Raw genomic sequence first — 22,273 nt, 5'->3', positions numbered from 1 at the left:
GAAAGTTATTCTAAGACATAATGCCCTTCAACAGTACCTCATATAACATTTGAGAATATTTATTTACTGATTCTTTTTTTCCCTTAATAAGCTCCCTTTGACATATTTACTAATTCTGAATACAAGTTTTGGTAGCTATTCAGCAAATCTCAATGAGAGGCTTAGAGAAGAGAAATAATTTTGCCAAAGAGGCACAAAAAGTTAGCGCATTGGCAGACCCATTTTCTTTCTGCCTCTTATGCCAATGTGTCAAATGTTGATTCTGTGACATACTCACTGTATCGATCAGGGTCTAATCTGGAAAACACAGGACTCACTAGCTATTGCACCGAAGAGAATTTAATATAAGAAATTGGCCCAACCAATATTGGAGAACTGGAAAAAGGCAGAAAGGGAACAATGAGGTAACGCACAGAGATGGTAACTTCAGGATATAGGTATCACCTTTTGGTCGGGGGAACAAAGGACCAGCATTATCAGAAGCTAGAAATTTGGAGGGAGGCCCTGGAAAGCTGGGGCTCAAACCTCTGAGGAGAGGTGCTGCCTGGCTGGTACTAGTGGGTCTGGGGGAGCACAATGAGGCAGTTCTGAGAATGTGTGACAAAGTGGAGGCTGGCATCAGTTGCTACCTCCAGGTAGCGAGGCATTGCTGGAGCACTGCTGAAAGGAACAGCAAGCACATAGGAACAGATCCCTTCCCCATGTCCTGGTCTTGCAGTGTCTTCTTAACACAACCTACTGGCAGAACCTTCAGGAAGCCAGCTGGCCAAGTAGAAATGAGTTCTAGTATCTCAGAGTCTGAAAGTGTGGCTTTAGAGGTGACATACTATAATGTAATGATCGGCACAGTCGCACACCCCACCCCTTGACATTAGCAACCACAAAAACTGGGACAAGAAGACAACATGAAGTTTTAAATTCCACCTTGCACCATGCACAGCTGAGTTCTGGCTAGTGTCTTGTTTGAGGCCAAAGGGTAAATCTGGAATGAGTGTTAGTAATTTTCTGAGTCACTTAATGTAAGTTTTTTGAACAAAAGTCATAAAATACAGATGGCTTATTCTTTTGAAGACTTTCAACAATGATTGATATATAGATATACACAAAAATATTTTTTCAACTTTCTTGGGTTTCTGTTACCAACTAACATATGAGGTCTGTCTAGGAAATAGTCCAGCCATTGTTAAGATAACCAGAACAGTTTGCATGACATCAATGTAACCCGGCAGCCAAGGAGAGTGGACTGGAATGTGCATGTGTGAACAATGATGACTTCACTGTACTAGTCAGTGGGGGCGGTAGATGCCATTGAGTGAGCATGTGCACTGTGTGGCATACTGAGCGAGTAGAGAGTGAATCTGCATTAAATTTTGCATTAAGCTTGAACATTCTTCCACGGAAGCTATTTGTATGATTCAGAAGGCCTCAGCTATGGGCAACTGGTGATTGGAAGCTTCATCACGACAACATGCCCACTCATGAATCATGTATCACCTCTCATGCAGAGTTTTTTGGTGACTCAGCCCCCCTACAGCCCAGATTTGGCACCCTGCAAATTCTGGCTTTTCCCAAAACTAAAATAACCCTTGAAAGGGAAGAGATTTCAAACCGTTGATGAGATTCAGAAAAATATGATGGGGCAGCTGATGGAGGTTGGGAGAACTGTGTAAGGTCCCAAGGTGCCTACTTTGAAGAAGACTGAGGCGTTGTAGGGGACCATCCAATGTGGTTTTGAGAATTATAGCCCAAGCCGTGAGCCAGGCTCCTGAGAGCCTTGTAAGACTTGACCAGAACACCAGGAAGGCCAGAGGCAGGCATGACTTGAAGGCCATTTGGAAGGTTCCTATGGGAATTGGACTTAAAGAATGCATACTATGCTTCGAAGCTTGCTCTGCTTTTCTTATCTCTTAGTGTGAGAAATGCTCACAATAAAAACTGGGACACAGGACTTGAGCAGTAAAGCGAGACATTTATTCACGAGTCTGCAGAGCCAGGAGCACCCTCAGCCAGGAGAATGTTTGCGCCAAGTAGACAAAGGAAACTGCTTTTATAGTCTTAGCTTCCCCACCCTAAAGCTTCCCTGCCCTGAAATTGCACCGAAAGTGATTAGCTTCTCCGCCTTAACGCAATTAGCTCCCCCCCCCCCTCCTTCTTCCCCGTTTCTCCATTACTGGAGTTACAATCTAACGAGATTATCTAAATGCCCCTATTGTGATTTGTGAATATGCTAATGCTGTCAACTCCCCTCTCAGAGATCCTCTAATTCCATTTGCCCTTGAGACCCTTTAATTGCATTTGCCCTTTGTTACTAATGACTTTCTACTGGTTTGGAAGTCACTATGTCCTTGTTTCTTATATTAGTTAACTATAACCAGTGTGTAGCTAAAAATGTATGAAGCCTTGCACCTAATGTCAGTGTGGCATTAGGACGTTTACCAGACCCTGACACAGACTGGTCACTGTGTTCTTTACATTGATATCTGTAATCAGTGACTGTCAACTATAACCCAAGTGTCTGAAGGCTAACTGATGATTTATGAATCCTGACCTTGTACCTCCCGAATCCTCTCCTCAATAAAAGGGTCCAGGAGAGGATATTCAACGCACTCCTCCACTAGAGAGATTTGCCACCTTTCCCCCTCCCAGACAGAAGACAGTGTCCTGGGTAAATTTGTTCTCTCATCTGTAATCCTGAAACCTCTGCCGAACAGGGAGTTTGCACTGAGCCAGGGCGTTGGAGGCAGCCTGCCTTAAGGCGTCATTGTCCTATGTACAATGTTTCTTGTATCTTATATCTTCTTCAATAAATGTCCCTATTTTTCATGTTACATGGCTGGATACCTTCTGGACAGATGTAGTATACACTTGCTTATAAACACCTTCACCTCTGATGCTTCAGGAATACAAACTGAAATCTGACACAGACTCAGGGACAATACTTGAAAGTTAATAGGAATTTCGGCTTCAAAGAGAAAGCCTTATATTCCTCCAGATAGGTTTGTTATAAATATATGTGGGTTGTTGTTGTAGTTGCTGCCTTTATGTTATTTTGTTCCAAACAGTTAATATTAGGAATATTTTATTCCATGATGCTTTCCACGTAGCTGTCTCAGCATTTGACAGCCAAGAACAAGGGTTAACCAATGTATGTAATGTGCCAGAGAGTAAATACAATACTTTAGACTTCGTGAGTCATAAAGTCTGTCACAACTTGTCAACTGTGTCACTATAGTGCAAAAGCTGCCATGCACCACCGGTCTATATGAATAGGCATGGCTGTGTTCCAGGAAAACTTGACAAAACAGGCAGCAGGCCACGTCTAGACTGCGGCCCATAGTTTACTGACCCCTGGCTAAATATGCCAAACAAAAATGACCAGTGCTGATCCTTGGCATGTTTGTTAAAGGAAACACCAAGAGCAACCTAGGAGTTATGTTCTGCAGTTAGTCCCTGTGGTTGTGTTTTTAGTCTTTTTTAGGTACATACTGCTGCCTTAGGTCTCCACATCTCAAAATGAATAAAAATTTCATAAAGTGTCTAGGAAATTTAGGCAAAACAAATTTTTTTCAGGCCTATTAGCCAGTCAATTCATTCAAAATCATTGTTCTTTTATGCTGAACTATCTTACTGACTGTACCTATAGAGGTCTGACTTTTAACTTCAGTTTTCTGTCATTTGCTCCTGGTCTGCCTGTGATTACAGGTGCCAATGAGCCTCTTAGAATTACCAGAGATAACTACTATCAGAATGACCTATCTGTGTGGCAGGGCAAACATCTAAACATCTGCTTTTCTCCATGTCCTGTAAAGTTTCCTCCTCACCTTGGAAGTCCCATGCCCTTGTCCCATTCCTTACTGCAGAATGTCACAAAACTGACCAACTTTCTCATGATTCTCATATTTTTTACAGGGCTCCTATAGGTGAGTAATTAAAGTTGTTTTTTTCCTGTTAATCTGACTTATGTCAAATTATTAGAAAAGCCAAAAGAAACTAAAAGGGTAGAGGAAAAAAATTTTCCTCCCCAACAGAATCCTCTTTGAAATATCAGTAAGTACTCTGCAGGGTCACAATTTAGAAGTTAACAGAAAAAAATTCAAAGAAAAGTCATTATTTTTACATAAATCATGCCTACTATCCAGAAGGATATATGGTCCTATAAATTTTATTCATTGATCTGTTCCACAAATAATTATAAAATGCTATATATGCACTATCCTAGGAACTAGATTTAGCAGTGAGTAAACACACTAAAACTTCCTGCCCTCAAGAAGCTTACATTCTAATGATATTACTATGATAAAAATCTCAGTTGCAACAACTACTATAAGGTGTTCAAATAATGGTCACAATTAATGTATAACCTACTCTTAATTGATTATACAAGACCTATGGATCAGAGTTTTATTTTTAATCCGGCAATATATATCAAAGATATACGTTGTCACTCCTAGGCTTGTCTTAAACCAGCATGTTATCAAATTTCATCCAAATGGAAGTTACAGGAGCACCAAAGACACTGTGGAAAACTTTAACTGGGTCCTCTCAATCAAAGCTAAACCTTTGTGCAGTTTTGGACATATAAAAATTTTCATAAAAATTATGTTATTTATGTTAATAATCAATGAGTTTTTGTTACTATTAAGTGAGTTAATATTTTCTAAATTGTTTTAATTTCTAATATTAAATACTGAGAGACATAACAGAAAACACTCTTTGGGGGATCTTCAGTAATTCATAATAGTATAAAAATTTGGTGAATTAAATAGGTGTTATCCCCACGATACGGTTAGAGTAGTGGGGTTCAAATAAACTCAGGAAGATATCTTTTAAAATACCTAGTTTGATCTCATTTTCTTTTCCATTCAGCTCTGTGATAGAGATATTCACTTTATTCTCTGAAACTAACATAATGAGAATTTTATGTAAAGTCAAGTTTAGCAATCCAACATGTGTATTCCCTATTGCTCCTGTCATCAAGTTTAAACTTTTAAGAAAAAGTATCCAAAACTTGGAAATAAGGCAAAATATTACTATATGCCTTTTCCAAGTCATTCTGGATAGAGCACTAAGAAGCCTGCATAAGGGGAGTCATCTGACTCTACGGGGTGTCATCTTACTTGGTTTTTCTCTTACTATTGATAGGGCCTGGAATCTGTAAATTAGAAATTAACTTATAGGTGAAAAGTTGGAAATGACTTTGTCAGGTAGAAAAGGTCATTCCAACAGTTACTCTTGTTGTTCTGTCAATATAAAGCAGTGTTACATGTGATTTTGCAGCCTATTCCAACATGCTTTTTTTTGTAGACAGTATTTACCAGTCTCCTCTATTCTCCTTTGAGTTGGGTTTATGTCCTGCTGGTTGCCTCACCAATGAGGTAAGAAGAGTAAATAAGAGGCCAGTTTGCCTAACAGATGGGGAAGGGGTGTTTCTGATTTGCGAAGACCAGCAGTTGCAAAGGCCAATATGACTCCCTTAGAGAATTCCAATAGGTTCAATGTGGCTAAAGCAGTGCTTCTCAAACTTTGATAAGCATGTGAATCCCTTGGATTCAGTAAATCTAGGCTGAGGCCCAAAATTCTACATTCCTACAAGCTCCCAGGTGAGTTTGACGCTGCTGGGCCATGGACCACACTTTGAGTAACAAGGGGATAGACCAGAGCATATGTGCAGATGGGAATGTCCAGAGATGAAGATGGAAACTGAGGGAAATGAATGTGGAACTAGAACAGGTTCTCTAACAAAAATAATCATTTTTTTAACACTCTACATCAAACAAAAAAATTCCTAAGCCCAAGCAGGTTGTTCACTTCAGTATAGTCACAGAAGTGGGACTAGGCCTGATAAGTAATTTCATGGAAACTGTGCTGCATTTGTTCTATGTGCTGTGTTTAGTGAGCTCAATTGTGTTTGGTGGTGTCTACTGCCATCCAGTGTAAGTGAACTGACATAATGAGAGCCTCATTTATATGATAGTTTTCAAAGTGCTCTCATTTTACCTTCATAGTAACCTATGAAATAGAAATTGTTATTCCACTTTGTTTAAATTTTTTAGAAAACTTCATATCATTGAGCTTACTATGATCCAGGCACTATATGATCTTATTTATTCCTCATAACAATCTAATGTGATACACATGTATTGCCTGTGCTATTATTCCATTTACAGGTGAGAAAGCTAAGGTTCAGAGAATTTCATACTCAGACTCCGGCAACTTACAAGCAGGCGCATCAGGATTCTAACTCAGGCACACATCACTAACATCAATCATCATCATTATCTTTTTCTTCTTCATTATTATCTTCACTATCACAAAGCATTGTGATTATATGCCAGGCACTTTCCTAAGCCCTTTATAAGTATTATAATAATTTAATCCTCATAGAAACTCTAGTGAGTTATTATTCCCATTTTATAAATGAGGAAATCAAGGCACATATCAGTGAAGGAAGTTATCCAAGGCCATCAGCTAGTAAAGAACTTAACTGAAATTGGAACCCAGGGCATTTTTTCAATATTTCATTTAATTAAAATAAAATAAAATTTGGTCTTCTGAAATCTATAAAGTGAATCTTTTTCCCTTGTTTCTTATTTTGTCTTCCAGCTTTATTGAGATGTAGTTGATATATAACATTGTGCAAGCTGAAGTGTACAATGTGATGATTCAAGACATATATATAATGCAAAATGATTAGCACAATAAGGTTATAAGGTCAGTTAACACATCCGTCACCTCACATAATTATGACGTGTGTGTGTGTGTGTGTGTGGTGAGAACCACTCTCTTAGCAGCTTTCAAGTGTATAATGCATATTGTTACTTATAGCACCGTGCTGTCCATTAGACCCATAGGACTTGTTCATCTTATAACTGCCCCACCCCTAGCCCCTGGCAAACACTATTCAATTGTCTGTTTCTGTGAGCTACACCTTTTTCAGATTCTGCTCATAAGTGAGATCATACAGTACTTACCTTTCTCTGTGTCGTTGAAGCCATGATGGAAACGTGTCAAGGCAAAAAAATCAACAGCAACCCACACTGAGAGACTAAAAAAGGGCCAGCTAGTGTGTCAATGAAGAGGCTACTGATGGATGTAGCAAGTTTCTGTGAGTAATGGAAAGTGGAAAGCAGCTTTCATAATGCAGGGGAAGAGAGGTGGAGCTAGTTATTCTTCTTTTTCTAGAAAGACAGAGGGGAAAAAAACAGTAGTTAAGATGGCAGGGGAAAGTAAGAGAAAGTGAGGCGAGGAAGAGGACAGATTATGGGCACATTTGTCTTGTTTGGTTTTGCAGGGGTGAGACCCAAGCATATGATTTATGCAGAAAGGGAAGGGCATGAGGGGAAAGTCAGCTCAGAGAATACAAGCAACTCCTCTTCTAAATATACAAACACATGTACTGAATGTCAACAAAATATGACGCGGTCTCCAGCTTCAAGGATCTCACAGTCTTTAGTACTAAGGGACCTGTGTGCCTCTCCCATGAAACTTTGAGAAGGTAGTCAAGTGAGCATAGATTAGTGAAGAGCAATCTTTTCTACTGGAGGCTCAATTCAAGAAAGGCATATATATATATATCCCCAGTACTCAATTACGTTTAAGCATTCTTCATTTGTGTCACCAAAGGGCTCCGTTTTTAGGCTAAAATTCCACAGACAACATCACTACTGGCACCTGCTGTAGCATAAGGTGACAACACCCAGGCTTTGAAGAGATGTTGAGTGAGATGACACCGTGTGGGATGGGCGAAGCGGGGAGACACAGAGCCCGGGAAAGAGATTTGCCATCAGAATGCTGTCACAGACCAGGAACAACCACAAAAACTCTGGTTCTTCAAAAAATTCTACATCTGGTGGCAACTGAAGGAGAAGGGCTGTGGTTTTAGGGGGAAGGGAGCGCAAGTCGGTTGTGGAGTCAAGTGACCATGTGCAGGGCCAGGATGAAGGGGAGTGGGGATGCTGATGCAAAAGGGAAACTTCATCCTCCCCTATCTCCTCTCAGCCCTAAAAACAGTTAAAAGAGAATAAAGTACTTGAGCCCCACCCAGCCCCTCTTCTGAATGAATGCAGAAGTCCATTAAGTTGCTGTAGAGGTTTCTGGAAGAGTTGAAGGTCAATTCTCTTGCAGTTCTGGTCCTGAAAGGTAACTATTGTCTCCTGGAGTCTCATTCATATGCAAATATCCCAAAGCACAGCAATCAAAAGGACAAGCCCTGGAGAGTAAACAATCTTAAAACAAGCAATGAAGATGCTCACTCCCATTCCATCTTTAAAAGGGCCTACAAGAAGCAAAATTGGGTGCTCTTAGGAGATTCAGAGGTGCTTCCAGCCACTTGGTTTTCTGGATACTCACTGACACCTATCCGCCCCCCCCCCCCCACCTCCTCCCACCTATGATCTCAGGGTTCTTCTTCCTCCCTGGGGCAATCGGAGCCGTCTTAAAGTGGCCTGGTCCAAATAAAGGAAGAACTATTTCACTTGGTTCTGTCCAATTCATGAGAAGTCCAACTATTGGGCTGGCAAAAAAGTTGGTGTGTTTTTTTCCCATAAGATAGTTCTAGTTGTGCTTAGTTGTCCTGAACTTTATTCGAAACAATTTTGTTAGACTGTATTATGACAGCTGTCATATCATCATTCATTTTTTAAAAAAACTTATCAAAATTTTGTGTAGCCATTTTAATATTGACGATGAAAGAAAATACACATTTTCATTATATTATGCCAAGAAAAGTAAAAATGCAAATGAAGCACAAAAAACATTTGTACAATGTATGGAGAAGGTGCTGTGACTGACCGAACATGTCAAAAGTGGTTTGCGAAGTTCCGTGCTGGAGATTCATTGCTGGACAATGCTCTACGGTTAGGTAGACCAGTTGAAGTTGATAGCGATCAAATAGAGACATTAATTGAGAACAATCAATGATATGCCACTCAGGAGATAGCCGACATACTCAAAATATCCAAATCAATAAAGTTATTGGTGAAAATAAAAAATGTGTCTTATTTTACAGAAAAAAACTGAACAGACTTTTTGGCCAACCCAATACTTACCTGCCTTTAACAGTTTTGTGACACCTTAATAATAATTAAAGCTCATGCAGCTCAGCAAGATGGTTTTAAAAACTTTTCTGTTTTCTTGAAACTTTCCTGCCTACAGTTACTGCTTCAGTCTGGGTAAGCTTCCTCCGTTCAGCCTCCTCCCTGGCCTCCTAAGCTCACCTTCATCTCCAAAAACCTGCTTGCCAATTTGCAAAATGCCTGCCAAGCCTTGGCCTTTCCAAGAAGCATGTCTGAAATTTCGCGACCTCCAAAAGACATGCCTAGCCCTCCTGAATAACTTCTTTCTCTTTACTTTTATGGTTAAATTTGTAAAACATCCTCACTCACACCCTCATTCAGAAAATATTTATGAAGGCTTACTGGTATGCCTGGGGATTTTGTAAGGTACACTAACAATTTCAGGATGAATCAAGTGGGCAGTCTTATTCCCAAGCGGCTCACAGTTCAGTGAACACATTACTATATGGTAGAGGCTATGTTTAGGATGTTCCCCAAGTACCAAGAGAAATCAACCCAGACTTGGGGGTCCCGGAAAGGCTTTCAGGAAGATGAATGGGGAAGGGTATTTCAGGCAGGTGAGTATGCAGGCAAAGGGCTAGAGAGAGGGGTCCTGGCCTAGGCAAGGAGCACCAGTGAGTCAGCTGAGCTGGACAGCAAGGTCTTGCAGAGCGAGGGGAAGTTGGGGTGAAGCTGGAGTGGAGAGTAGGGATTGGAGCATGAAGAACCTTTTGAGCCATGCTAATGGTTTTGTCCTTGATCTCTCAGGCAGACGTGCTTTTTAAGAAAATTATTCTGTAGTGTGGCAAATGCACTGGTTGGGTGAAGGGATTGCAGGAATGAAGATGCCTCACACAGGGTCTGACATACATAGAAACTGAACGAGAATGTCTTTCATGAGGGGGCAGCTTGAGGTACCTAGGCTGTGAGGTTACCCAGGTGAGAGATGTCTGAGGCAGAAGGTGAATTTCAGGGTATTTATGTCTTTATTTTTGTGGGTCTGGTCTCTCTCCTTCATTAGAACGGGCACCTTGAGATGGGATTTTTGTCTTGTTTACTACTTGGGATAAGCCCACAACTTGTAATAGTGCTTAGATCCCAAGAGGCACTCAATAAATATGTGAATGAAGGAATGAGAGCACCTATGCGATTTGATAGATGACTGATTGAGGTGGGGGTCGAGGTGGGAGTAGAGGGAGGCAGAATTTGCCTGCAGTCTATGCCCTAATGCCATGACCCCTGAAATGAAGCCCCCTAGGAAATGGTGACTGTATTAGTTCCCTATTGCTGCAGTAACAAATTACCACGAAGTCAGCGCCTTAAAATAACCTCAAATGTGTTTTCTCACACTTCTGGAGGCCAGAAGTCCAAAGTCAGTTTCACTGAACTAAAAGCAACGTGTCTACAGGGCTGGGTGTTTCTGGGGACATAGGAGAGGATCCATTTTCTTGCCTTTTCTAACTTCCTGAGGCTGTCTGCATTCCTTGACTCCTGACTATTTTCTCGAATCACTCCAACCCCCTGCTTCCTTCCTCAGGTCTCCTCTGCTCTTTTGTACTCAAATCACCCTTAAGCCTCTCATTTAGGACACTTGTGATTACATTTAGTGCCCATCTGGATAACCCGGGATAATCTCTGCCTTTCAAAATCTTCTATTTATAACAGTTATTGGAAAAAAATTGTTTTTTTAATTTTAACTTTCAGCTGCAAAGTCCCTTTTGCCATATATGGTGATATTCACAGGTTTGGGGCATTAGGACAAGGGTATCTTTGGGGCCCATTATTCAGCCTACCACAGTGACCAGCATGTGAGGTGGTTATCAGGCATTTGCGTGAGCCTGCTTTGACATTGGTAGGACTGAACCTCTTCACCTGACAAGCTGGGAAACATAGTGTTTAGGAGCTCAATCTGGAGCCAGACTGCCCAGATTCAAAGTTCTGCTACTCACTAGCTGTGTGACCGTGGATAAGTTACTTAACCTTTCTGTGTTTCCATTTTCCTTATCTTTATAATGGAGATAACAATAATTGCACCTTATGGTTGCTGGGATGAGTTAATGCATAAAAAGCATGTAGACTAGTGCCAGCCACACAGTAAGCCCTGAGGAAGTGTTAACTATTTGGGACAGCTCACACAGAGAAAAGCTGGGGATGCCCTAATCTCACCTTTCAATGTGAGGTTGTGTCAACCCTGAAGAAGCAAACTGCACTGGGAACCTGAAGTCTCCCTCACGGCGGTCTAGGCCTCATCGCTTCCCTGCGAACCTGACCTCCCTGTCTAGAGCAAAATTGGCGCCCCTTTCGCCGCCCCCTACCCCAACCAAGTCTCCCCTACCTCCACGCAGTTAAGGGCTCCTCCTCCTCCTCTTCCTGGACCAGGAAGTCCACACTCAGTTTTCCCGCAGAGCACCCCTAGTCTCAGAAGAGATAGGACAAAATAACCTGGTGACCTCGAGTCAGAGACTGACACGGAGCCAAAGTCATTGTGGATCTGTGCCCTTTGTTTAAGAACAAGGACACTCGCCAGTGATGTCACTGCAGTGCAAGGCAGGTCAACGTCAGGACATATGACCTTTGACCCTGGGAAGTCCCCCCCTCCATCCTGCCTCCACGTTGGTACTTGAGATGAGGAAACCAGGGCCAGGCCCCTTCCCTGTGGGAAATGAAACCCTGAGGTCCGGGCCTGCCGCAGGACTGTCCAGCGCAGCCACAGTTATGCGATGTTCGAATTTTCGGGTGTGCACTATGTGGGCGAGAATATGACTTGGGGGTGGGGAAGCAGGACTCTACATTGCAACTGAAAACTCTCCCCTTGTGCCCTAAACCCTGGGCTAGGGACCCCTACCGGTCAGGGCAGGTTAGGAGCCCGCAGTCAGCTAAGCTCCTTTGAGCTCCGCCTCCTGTCGCCCCGCGCCCCCATCGGTCCACAGCGGCGGGCGAGCGCCTCCGTCCCCTCCTTCCCCTCCTTCCCACCCCTGTCTTCCACAAAACCGGTCCTTGGTACTAAAAGGTTGGAGACCTCTCCGCCCTAACCGATGTGGCTCAGTGGGTTGAGCGTCCTCCTGCAAACCGAACGGTCGCAGGTTTGATTCCTGGTCAGGCACATGTTTGGGGTTAGGAGGTGCAAAAGGTAATAGGTCAATCGCTGTTTCTCCCCCTCTCTCCCTCCCTTCCTCTCTTTCTAAAAATAAATAAGTAAATCTTAGAATAAAAACAAACAAACCTCTCTCATTAAACCTCTGCCTTCTCTATCAACATCTTCCAGTTTTAGCTCTTTCTACAAGTTCCCTAAGAGCAAAGGGGAAAAGGAGCCCCCTTTTTCATATTTTCCCTTCTCAGTTATTAGTAAGTTTTCTAATTCTGGCAAATTATACTTCTCTGGGCCTTCGTTTCCTCATATATAAATTTTTTTTTTTAAGTCGACACTAAAATAGCACTTACTGTTTGCCAGGTGCTGACCTAAGCACTTTCCACATTTGAGTCCCTAGAATCCTCGCAACAACCCTGAAATAATAGGGACTGCTATTATCTCCATTTTACAGACAGGGAAATTGAGGACCAGAGACCAAGGCGCACTGCAGGAGCTGCCATTGGCACCTCTGCTGTGGGACACTCAGGGCAGCCGCTGTGAAGAATCCTTTCTCAACGATACTTACGTATTTAGGTCCTTTAGTCCCAGGCCACTCCTGGATGGGCTGAGCCCAGGCCATGTGCTCACACGGGACCATATTCATCAAGAATTGAAGACAGACCTTACTTGGCTTGTTTCAACACCCATGCTGGAGGCTGAGCCATACCTTCAACCCAAATACAAACAATAGGTGACTTGCCCCTGTATTAGTTATTATTGCTATGTAACAAATTATGCCAAATCATAGCAACTTAAAACAATAAATGTTATCTTACAGTTTCTGTGGATCAGGAATCTGGATACAGTTTGGCTGGGTCCTTTGGCCTAAGATCTCTCACCTTGAAGCAATTACATCATCAGTCAGGAGTATAGTCATCTCAAGGCTCAGCTAGGTGAGGATCCACTTCCAAATTCACTCACAAGGCTGTTGTCAGGCCTCAGGTCTTCACTGGCTCTTAGCCAGAGTCAGCAGTTCCTTGCCACATAGGCTTCTCCATAGGGCTACTTAGAGCCGGGCAACTGGCTTCCCCCAGAGTAGGGGGAGAGGGGGGAGAGAAGGAGAAGAAGAAGAAAAAGAAGAAGAAATGCCTTCTCAATGCAATACTTAGAGAGTAGAAAAGAGCAGAAACAAGAAATTAAGGTAGGAGCCAAGGACAACCCAAAGGACTGGTGAAATGGCTTGATCATCAATTTCTTTCTTTTGGTTTTCCATATGTCAGGCAGATAGGTTCCATATGGAAACAAATTATAACTTAAAACTAAAGGAAAAATAGCATAGTCAAAGTTCAGGAATCCACCATGCAGCAAGGAATGAACAAATTTTCAATACGAAAAACATGCAAGTGTAATTTTAAAATTGATAAAACTGAGGAAGTCTAACAGTTGCCATGAAATATAAGATCACTGGAACAGATGGGAATTGTCAATGATATTATGCAGGTAGAGAAAGGAAAGTTAACTCCTGGAAAAGATGAGTCAGAGTTTGAAGCCTATGAGGTTGTGGAGAAACGTTGCACCATCCTGTTTCAGAGTTAGGGCTCACAACTAAAAATGTTTGGGGGAGCCATCTATGTGTACAGAATTACTTTCCATGTACCCTGAGAGCTGTGCACTGATAGCTTTCAAACCCTTTTGACCTGGACAAAGAGTAAGAAATACATTTAACATAGTAACTGATGTGCAACACACTCAAACATGCAAGTACAACTTTTATGAAAATAATACTTATCCTTATTATGTATTATGCACTCAGATTTTTATATTCTATTGTATGCCACTTTAAAATTTTGGTCAAGACCTACTATGTAGATTTCATAAACCATGCAGTTTAAAAAATACTGCTCTGGAGCCATTGCTGCAGGAAAAGTTCCAACAGAGCGGAATAGTCAAGATGTGTGACTTCACTGAGGAGCAGGACACAGAGTTCAAGGAGGACTTGCAGCTGTTTGACTGAGCAGGGGATGACAAGACTCTGTGCAGCCAGTGTGGGGACGTGATAAGAGCTCTGGGCCTGAACCTCACCAATGCTGAGGTCCTTGGAGTCCTGGGGAACCCCAAGAGTGGTGAGATGAGTGTGAAGTATTGGACCTTTAGTACTTCCTGCCCATGCTGCCGCCTGTGGCCAAGAACAAGGACCAGGGCACCTGTGAGGACTATGTCGAAGGCCTTAGGGTGTTTGACAAGGAAGGGAATGGCACTGTCATGGGTGCTGAGGTCCAGCATGCTCTCACCACACTGAGTGAGAAGATGACAGAGCAAGAAGTAAAGATGTTGGTGGCAGGGCACGAGGACCGCAATGGTTGCATCAACTATGAAGAGCTCATCTGCATGGTGCTGAATCACCGAAGACATTCCCAGTGTGACCAGAGCCCCGTGCTTTCCCTTGTGTGACACTCTGTATGTGGCCCCCTAAGGCTTCTCAGGTGCCCTTGTCACAGAACTTTCCCCAGCTTGTCTCTCTTGGATGATATTTGCCATCAGCATTTACCAAATAAACTTGTTCTTTGTGCCCTAAAAAAAAAAAAAAAAAAAAAAACTGCTCTGTAAGACGTTCACCCTGTTTCACCTTTAATTACAGAGAATAGTTAGGATAAAGCCAGAAAGCCCAACTTTACATCACCTGACTTCCCCATAGGGAAAAGGAAGGGGATCAGGTGTAAAATAAATGTTTTCTTTTAAAGATGTGAATGATACATAAAGTTGAACCAAGTACTTACGTTATTTTTTTCTATATCTGTGCTTCTTTCCCCATTATCACTTCTTATCATTCATGCTTTCCTCTTTTTTATTTCTTTGGTTAGTTATTAGTTTGTTGCCTTTCAAAGAATCAGTTTTTGGATTTATGTATTAATTCTATCATTTTCAAATCTCTAATTGTTAATTTTTAAAATTTATCTTGGCTTTTCATAGGGTTATTTTGTTTTTCTTTTAAATTTTTAAAATTCAGTGTTTAATTTACATACCTTAACTTTCTTGTTGTATTAGTTGCCTACTGCTAATTATTGCTAATAAATTATCCTAAAACTTGGTGACTTAAAACAACATACATTAATTATCTCACAGTTTCTGTGAGTCAGAAATCCAGGCTTCATAAGGCTCTATTTCAGGAGCTATCAGGAGGTGTCAGTCAATGTGTTGGCCAAGGGCACAGTCATCTTCAGGTTCAACTGGGACAGGACCACTTCTAAGCTCACTCACAGGATGTTGGTAGGATCCAGTTCCTTCTTGGTTGTTGTCCGAGGCTGGTTGTCAGTTCCTTGGCAGGTGGCCTTCTCCATCGGGGCAGGCATGAGAGAAGAGCCAGGGAAAAAAGTGCCAGTAAGGTGAAAGTCACAGAAGCAAACCAGAATATGTCACCCCCAAAATGTGCCCTTTTGATATAAAAATTATTTTGAGCCCTGACTGGCGTGGCTCAGTTGATTGGGCATCATCCACAAAGCAAAAGGCCACCAATGTCCCTTTGCTTTTTTCAGTCCTTTACTGTGCATCACCAATTTAATTTCCAATTAAATTCTCTCTATAGGACTACCTACTATGGTTTCTATTTCCCTGGAACCTCCCTTTTTATTTTGAAATAATTTTAAACTTATAGAAAAGTTCTAAAAATAGTACAGGGAAATTTTTGTACCTTCATACCCTTTACTCAAATCCATCCGTTCTTTTTTTATTGAGGTAAAATTCACATTTTACCATTTTATTTTTTAAAATATTTTATATATTTACTTATTTATTTATTTATTTTTAGAGAGTGAGGAAGGGAAGGAGAAAGAGAAGAAGAGAAACATCAATGTGAAAGAGAAACATCCATCAACTGGCTGCCTCTTGTATGTGCCCCAACCAGGGACCAAACGTGCTAACCAGGCACGTGCCCGGATTGAAAATGGAACTGGCAACCTTTTGCTTTGCAGAACGATGCCCAACCAACTGAGCCACACAGGACAGGGCAAAATTTACCATTTTAACGTGAATAATTCAGTAGCAATAAATACACTCACAATGAATTTATTAATTTCTGACATTTTGCCACATCTGCTTTGTCATTCACTATCTATGTGTATACATCTGTATGCATATATAATTATGGATGATTATTTTTTCTCAACCATTTGTGAGTAAGTTGCATACATACTCCTTTACCTCTTGTTATAATTACATGCACTTCTGAAGAGCATTATTTCATATAAAACCATTGGCACATTACTTTTATCTAATCTATAATCCATAATTCAATTTTGTGAATTGTTCCAATGACATGCTTTATAAGATTAATTTTCATATTAGTGCAAGTCCCTGTCCAGGAAGACATACTGAATTTAGATGTCATGTCTGTTTAGTCTCTTTTAATGTAGAAAAGTCAGCCTTTCATAACATTGATATTTTTAAATACAGATCAGTTACTAGAATGTTCCTTATTTTGGGTTTGTTCTTAATTAGAATCTGGGTATCACAAGATGTCTGTCTGCCTCTGATTGGTGATGTGAATTTTGATCATCTCTATGAGTGTTGTGTGGTTTCTTCACTGTATACTCTTCTTAATGTTTTAAAAATATGTTTATTGAATTTTAGAGATAGAAAAAGGAAGTTGGGGAGAAGGAGAGAGAGACAGGGGGAAATATTGATGTGAGGGAGAAACATCGATTGGTTGCCTCCTATACGTGCACCAACTTGGGATCCAACCCACAACATAGGTATGTGCCCTGACTGGGAATCGAACCCCCACTTTTTTAGTGTATGGGATGATGCTCCAACCAACTGAGCCACACTGACCAGGGCTTCGCTGTATACTCTTTTGTTCCTTACAGCTAATAAACAATCTGTGGAGAAACTTTAAAAAAATATTTTAGTTATTTATTTTTAGAGAGATGGGGAGGGAGGGAGAAAGGAAGGGAGAGAAATATCGATGTCAGAAACATTTATTGGTTGCTTCTCGTACACACCCTGACCAGGGACAGAACCCCTGGGATGTGCCCTGACCAGGGATTCAACTAGGACCTTTCTCTTTGCAGGATGATGCCCATCCAATTGAGCCACACTAGTCACACTATGGTTGAAACCATAAAAACATCTAGAAATTTCATAATATTTCTCTTCTATACAATTTGCAGTTTGGTCTCGGATCTTCTCCTGGATTTTTCTTTGATTCAATGTTATTGTAAAGAGAGCTTTAAAATGTCCAGGAGTTACAGTGCAACATACAACTCCACAATTCTTGTTATTTACTATTTCTTTAAAGGAAAAACAAGCCATATTATTAAAGAAACTATTATTTTGTTATGGACTATGCTTCTTTTGTTATAAATTAATTCTCAATCATTTCCATTAAAAATTATCCCTTTAAATTTTAATGTAGTTCTAAACCCAAATGATATAGCTCTGGCAGGGTAGCTAGCTTAGTTGGTTAGAGTGCATCCCAATATTCCAGGGTTGTGGGTTTGATCTCCTGTCAGGGCACATATAAAAATCAACCAATGAGTGCATAAATAAGTGGAACAACAAATTAATGTTTCTCTCACTCTAAAATTAGTACTCTTTTTTTAAAAAAAAGCAAGACACAAATGAGACAAAGAGCATACAGCATCTTACCAGCTAATCAGTTCTCTGAAGTAATCAATGTTACAAGTTTCTGCATCCTTCTAGAAATAGTTTCTGCGTAGAAAGCAAAAACATATATAGCTCCACCCCACCCCCATACAGATGGACTTTTGTCTACACTTTCCACACTGTTCTGCACTTGGCTTTTTTGGTTTAACAATATATCATGGATATCATTAAATGCCAACACATTAAATATTAGCTTCCTTATTCATTCTGATGAATGAATAGTATTCCATTGTATACGTGTACTGTGATTTATTCAACTAGTCACCTATTGACATTTAAGTTATTTCTATTCTTTTTTGCCTTTATATAAACTGGTTCAGAATAACCATGTACATATATCAATACATGTGCAAGTATGTTTATCATGTAAATTCCTGGATGTGACATTTCTGAGTCAAAAGGTTTGTAATTTTGTACTATAATTTTGATAAACCTTGTCAATGTACCCTTCTTCAAGATTCCACAGCAACTGACCAATTTACAGGGACTGCATTTTCGCACAGGTGCCCCTTATCTCCTTTGTTCTATATGCAATAGCTGTGAGGAAGGACGTTTGAAAATAGTGTTAACCAAGAAGATTCTAAAGGCGTGGCTTTTCCAAAAATGATATACTCAATATTGCAGAATATAATTCTTAGGATAAGGCTAGAATTTCAGTTTAATTTTTGTACTTGTAAAGTCTGTTGTTTCTCCAATTCTGAATCCTTGCTATTTGGCTTAATTTTTTACTTTAATGATGCACGTATTTCCGGATCTGCTATAAACAACTAAGCACAAACTCAGAAAGGCAGCAAATAGTTCAGCTGTTGTACAGACATAAGCCCTGGCAGAGGGGAAGAGGAAAAAGGGCTCTCAGCTGGCCTCTCCTGCAGGCTTTTCTATTCTTGAGGGGTTTTCTTTGCCCAAATAAGAAGGAAAATTATTTTCCAGTCTTAAATCGAGTGCCAAAATTATTCTTGGACTTGCTCCCTTAAACTGTCAGTTTCATTTTTCCCATGGAGGCGTGATCAGGGAGACCAAACCTTCCCTGTACGGATGGGGGTTGGAACTTGATTGCTCCCACAGACAGCTCGTTAGGAAAAACTCCTTGCAAGGAGATTTCAATAGGGACTAGAAACATCAGAGGGCTGGTGCTGGTATCTGAAGCTCTCACCATACATGTGACTTCAGTCTCTGCACAGTGCTAGGGGCTAAAAGACACAAAGAAATTAATCATCTCCAGGGATTTCTTAGGGACAAGAAGAGTGAGTAATCAAATTCCAAGGAACCAAACTCTAGTGCTGGTCTCCAGCTCATTTCTCAAGTTCCTTGTTTTCATTCTCTTTCCCAGTCTAGTCTAGTCAAGAGTGTGGGTTTGGGGGCACCTCACCTCACACCCAAGTGTTGTCCCTTACTGGCTTGGAATGGCACGTAAGTTAGCCTCTCAGAGACAAAAGGTCCTCACCAGTGAAACTGTGGAGCGCACCACCTTCCTTGTGGTGTGGAGGTGAGGATTAAAGGAAGTCAAGTGCATGGGCACAGTCTTAACAAACAAGCCTCAGTAAATGTTAGTTTCTTGCCTGTTACCACCTTTCTATATTACCGCTTTTCTACCCCTCTGATCAATGGCCTAAAACTCATGCTACTAGAGCTTATAGTCTTCACCAGTACTAAATTAGAAAAGCAGCACTAAATAGTAATGAAAAAAATACAATAATAAAAGAAAAGAAGCACAATGGTAAGACAATCTGAGTAGAAACACCAGGCTTTACCTATGTCTAAGTTAGAATTTGGAAATTAAAAAGAAATCCACTCCTTTCTCGATGGTAAGATTTCAAAGTCTCAGAAGTGTATTTTGCAATGTTGACACCCACACTGTTAGAAAATTCACACCTTTGGGGGCCACTCTGGCAGGTGTTGTAATCAAGTCAAAACTCTAGCTTATATTTAAATATTACACAATCTTGCAAAGCAATTTAGTTATAAATGGAGGTTTTCCAAAAAAAAAAAAAAAAAAAAAATAGGTTGACTTGTCTCCTTTATTTCTCTCCCCAGAGTTTATAAAAGACAGTTCTCAAGAACAGGGGATGGTTTTATTGTAGAAGGACTTCGAAAATTCTCTGAAACTAATGGTTTCCAGATTTGATAAATACAAACATAGCCCTGACCAGGTTGCTCCATTGGTTGCAGCGTGGCATTGTACACCTAAAGGTTGCAGGTTTGATCCCCATCAGGGCAGGTACCTAGGTTGCAGTTTTGATCCCTGCTTGGGGCAATTGGAAGGCAACCAATCTCTCTCTCTCTCAAAATAAATAAACATATCCTCAGGTTAGGATTTAAAAAATGTTTTTTAATTTATTGACTTGAGAGAGAGAGGAAGGGAGAGGAAGAGAGTGAGAGGGAGAGAGGGAGAGTGAGAGAGACATCAATTTGTTGTTCCACTTGTTTATTCGTTCATTGGTTGATTGGGGGTGATGCTCTAAACAATGGAGCTACCTGGCCAGAGCTTTAATTTTTTTTTAAATACAAATATACAGTAGCAAATTATTTTACTCTAAATTACTCTCTATGGATATCTCACAAGGACCAACTTATTTAACCACACTGGCAGAGATTGGCTGGCCTTTCATCAAACCTGTTCCCTTCCCCTCCTGGGCATGCAGCTTCTCTATTTCCCAACCTTGCACTTAGGTGTGCCAAGTGGAATGTGCTTAAAAGTGGTATGTACCACTTCCAGGCCAGGCCCAGTAAAATCCCACTCATCGTCTTCCATGTCCTCGAATCCTTCCAGCTGACAGGAAGGGAGATAACTCCCAGAGCAACCTGGGGAGCCACATTTTTGTATGGAAGGAACATGGATCCCTGAACTACTTGGCAGAGAACTGCCCAACCAGGAACATCCGCGTTAGACTATTTTGTGAGTTATTAATAAGCTTTTTTGTATTAAGGTAATAAGATTTCGGGTGGTTTATCTCTTATAGCAGCCAGTATTACCAATGGAATCTTATACACAAAATGCCATCTCCAAGTCCTTAAGTATCTTTATACAACTCCCCTTCTTCCCCCCACTTCCTCTCTCCCTCTCCCCCTTCCTCCCTCCCTCCCTCCCTCCTTTCTTCCCTCAGTTCCTTCCTTCCTTCCCTAATACTAACAATAATACATTCCTTCTAGGCACTACTCTAGGCACTAGGGACACTGGGTGAACAAAATAGACAAAGCTTTGGGGGCAACAAGCAGTAAACATAAATAAAATGGTCCTAAGCACTGATAATGGCTTAGAAGAAAACTAAAAAAGAATTTTAAAAAGTCAGAGAATGACAGGGATGATCTTTTAGACAAGTTGATTAGAAAAGGCCTTTCTGAGGAGGTAGCCTTTTAACCAGAGATCTGAATGATAGAAATAACTTAATCATACAAAGATCTGAAGAGTCAAAGAACTCTTAACAATCATTTGTCTAAAAGCAGTGATCTGTAGAAGGAAAATAAACTTAACAGTACAAAAAGAAAAACTGAAATGACTCAACTGAGTCAAAGATGAGTCGGAGAGATGAAACTCAAACCAGATGTATATATTCTTAACCTGACTGCTCTTGGCCAGTAGTCTTCAGCATCATCTGTAAACTCTTCCTTCCACTCTTGGCTGACTAGTTCCATACTTCTCAGCCCTTCGATTTGAAGTGTGCCCATGCACTCAGGCAACTCAAAAAATATAGTAATATGTTAGATTCTATCCTTAAACATTTGTAAACACTATCTAAATGAATCTAATTGTGGGAACTCCAGCAGGTTATTTAACCTCTTCTGTCCTTAATTTCCTCATCTCTAAATTGGAGACAGCTCTAGGAACTAAGTTACTGTATAGGTTTGTTCTGATGATATATGAAATTGTACATATTAAGTGCTAGTACAGAGTAGTGCTAAAGAAACATTTTTATTCATGTGGTTTCTTTAGGGTCACACTTCAATTCAATACTCATCTGAAGGGGGAAGAACAGTCTTCCCATGCAGAGCAGTTGGCTCTGGGAGGGAGTGTGCTTTGTGTTAGCATTGCTTATTCATGAGCAGTTGACCTGAAAGACCCACCTGGCTGCCTGGGGCAAGATCAGCACAGGCCTCTGTCCTGCACAACTCCGCAGGGCACCATTCTCATGGAACTGAGTCATAATCTCTTTGTGGGCTGGGAAATCAATCTGTGGATCATGGCCAGCACCTTTTAAAAAAATTTACTGAAGTCTAAGGTAAAAGCAGGAAAGTGCGCACATCAGAAGTGTACAGCTCAATAAATTTTTACAGAATGAACACACCCATGGAACCAGCCTGACATGAAGAAATAGAACAAGGCTAACATTTCAGAAATGCTCCTCATATGCCCTCCCAGTCACTACCTCCCATCAAAGAAATCAGGCTGACCATGAGCCTGATTTCTAGCACTAGTGATAAGTACGCTATAGCCTATTTTCTTTGGTAAGTCATTTATTTGAATAACAAATACATAAATACAGACTCTTCA

General features: G+C 40.9%; 1 pseudogene; it reads left to right on the top strand.

Moving 5' to 3' along the window:
• Positions 1 to 14,074: 14,074 nt before the first annotated feature.
• On the top strand, positions 14,075 to 14,574 carry LOC150020098 (myosin light polypeptide 6 pseudogene; annotated as a pseudogene).
• Positions 14,575 to 22,273: the final 7,699 nt, after the last annotated feature.

This window comes from Furipterus horrens, unplaced genomic scaffold (genome assembly GCF_987537825.1).
Source record: "Furipterus horrens unplaced genomic scaffold, mFurHor1.1.pri manual_scaffold_2, whole genome shotgun sequence".
Lineage (NCBI taxonomy): Eukaryota > Metazoa > Chordata > Mammalia > Chiroptera > Furipteridae > Furipterus > Furipterus horrens.
Note: the sequence above shows the minus strand (reverse complement) of the source record. Positions and strands in the feature narration are given on the sequence as shown.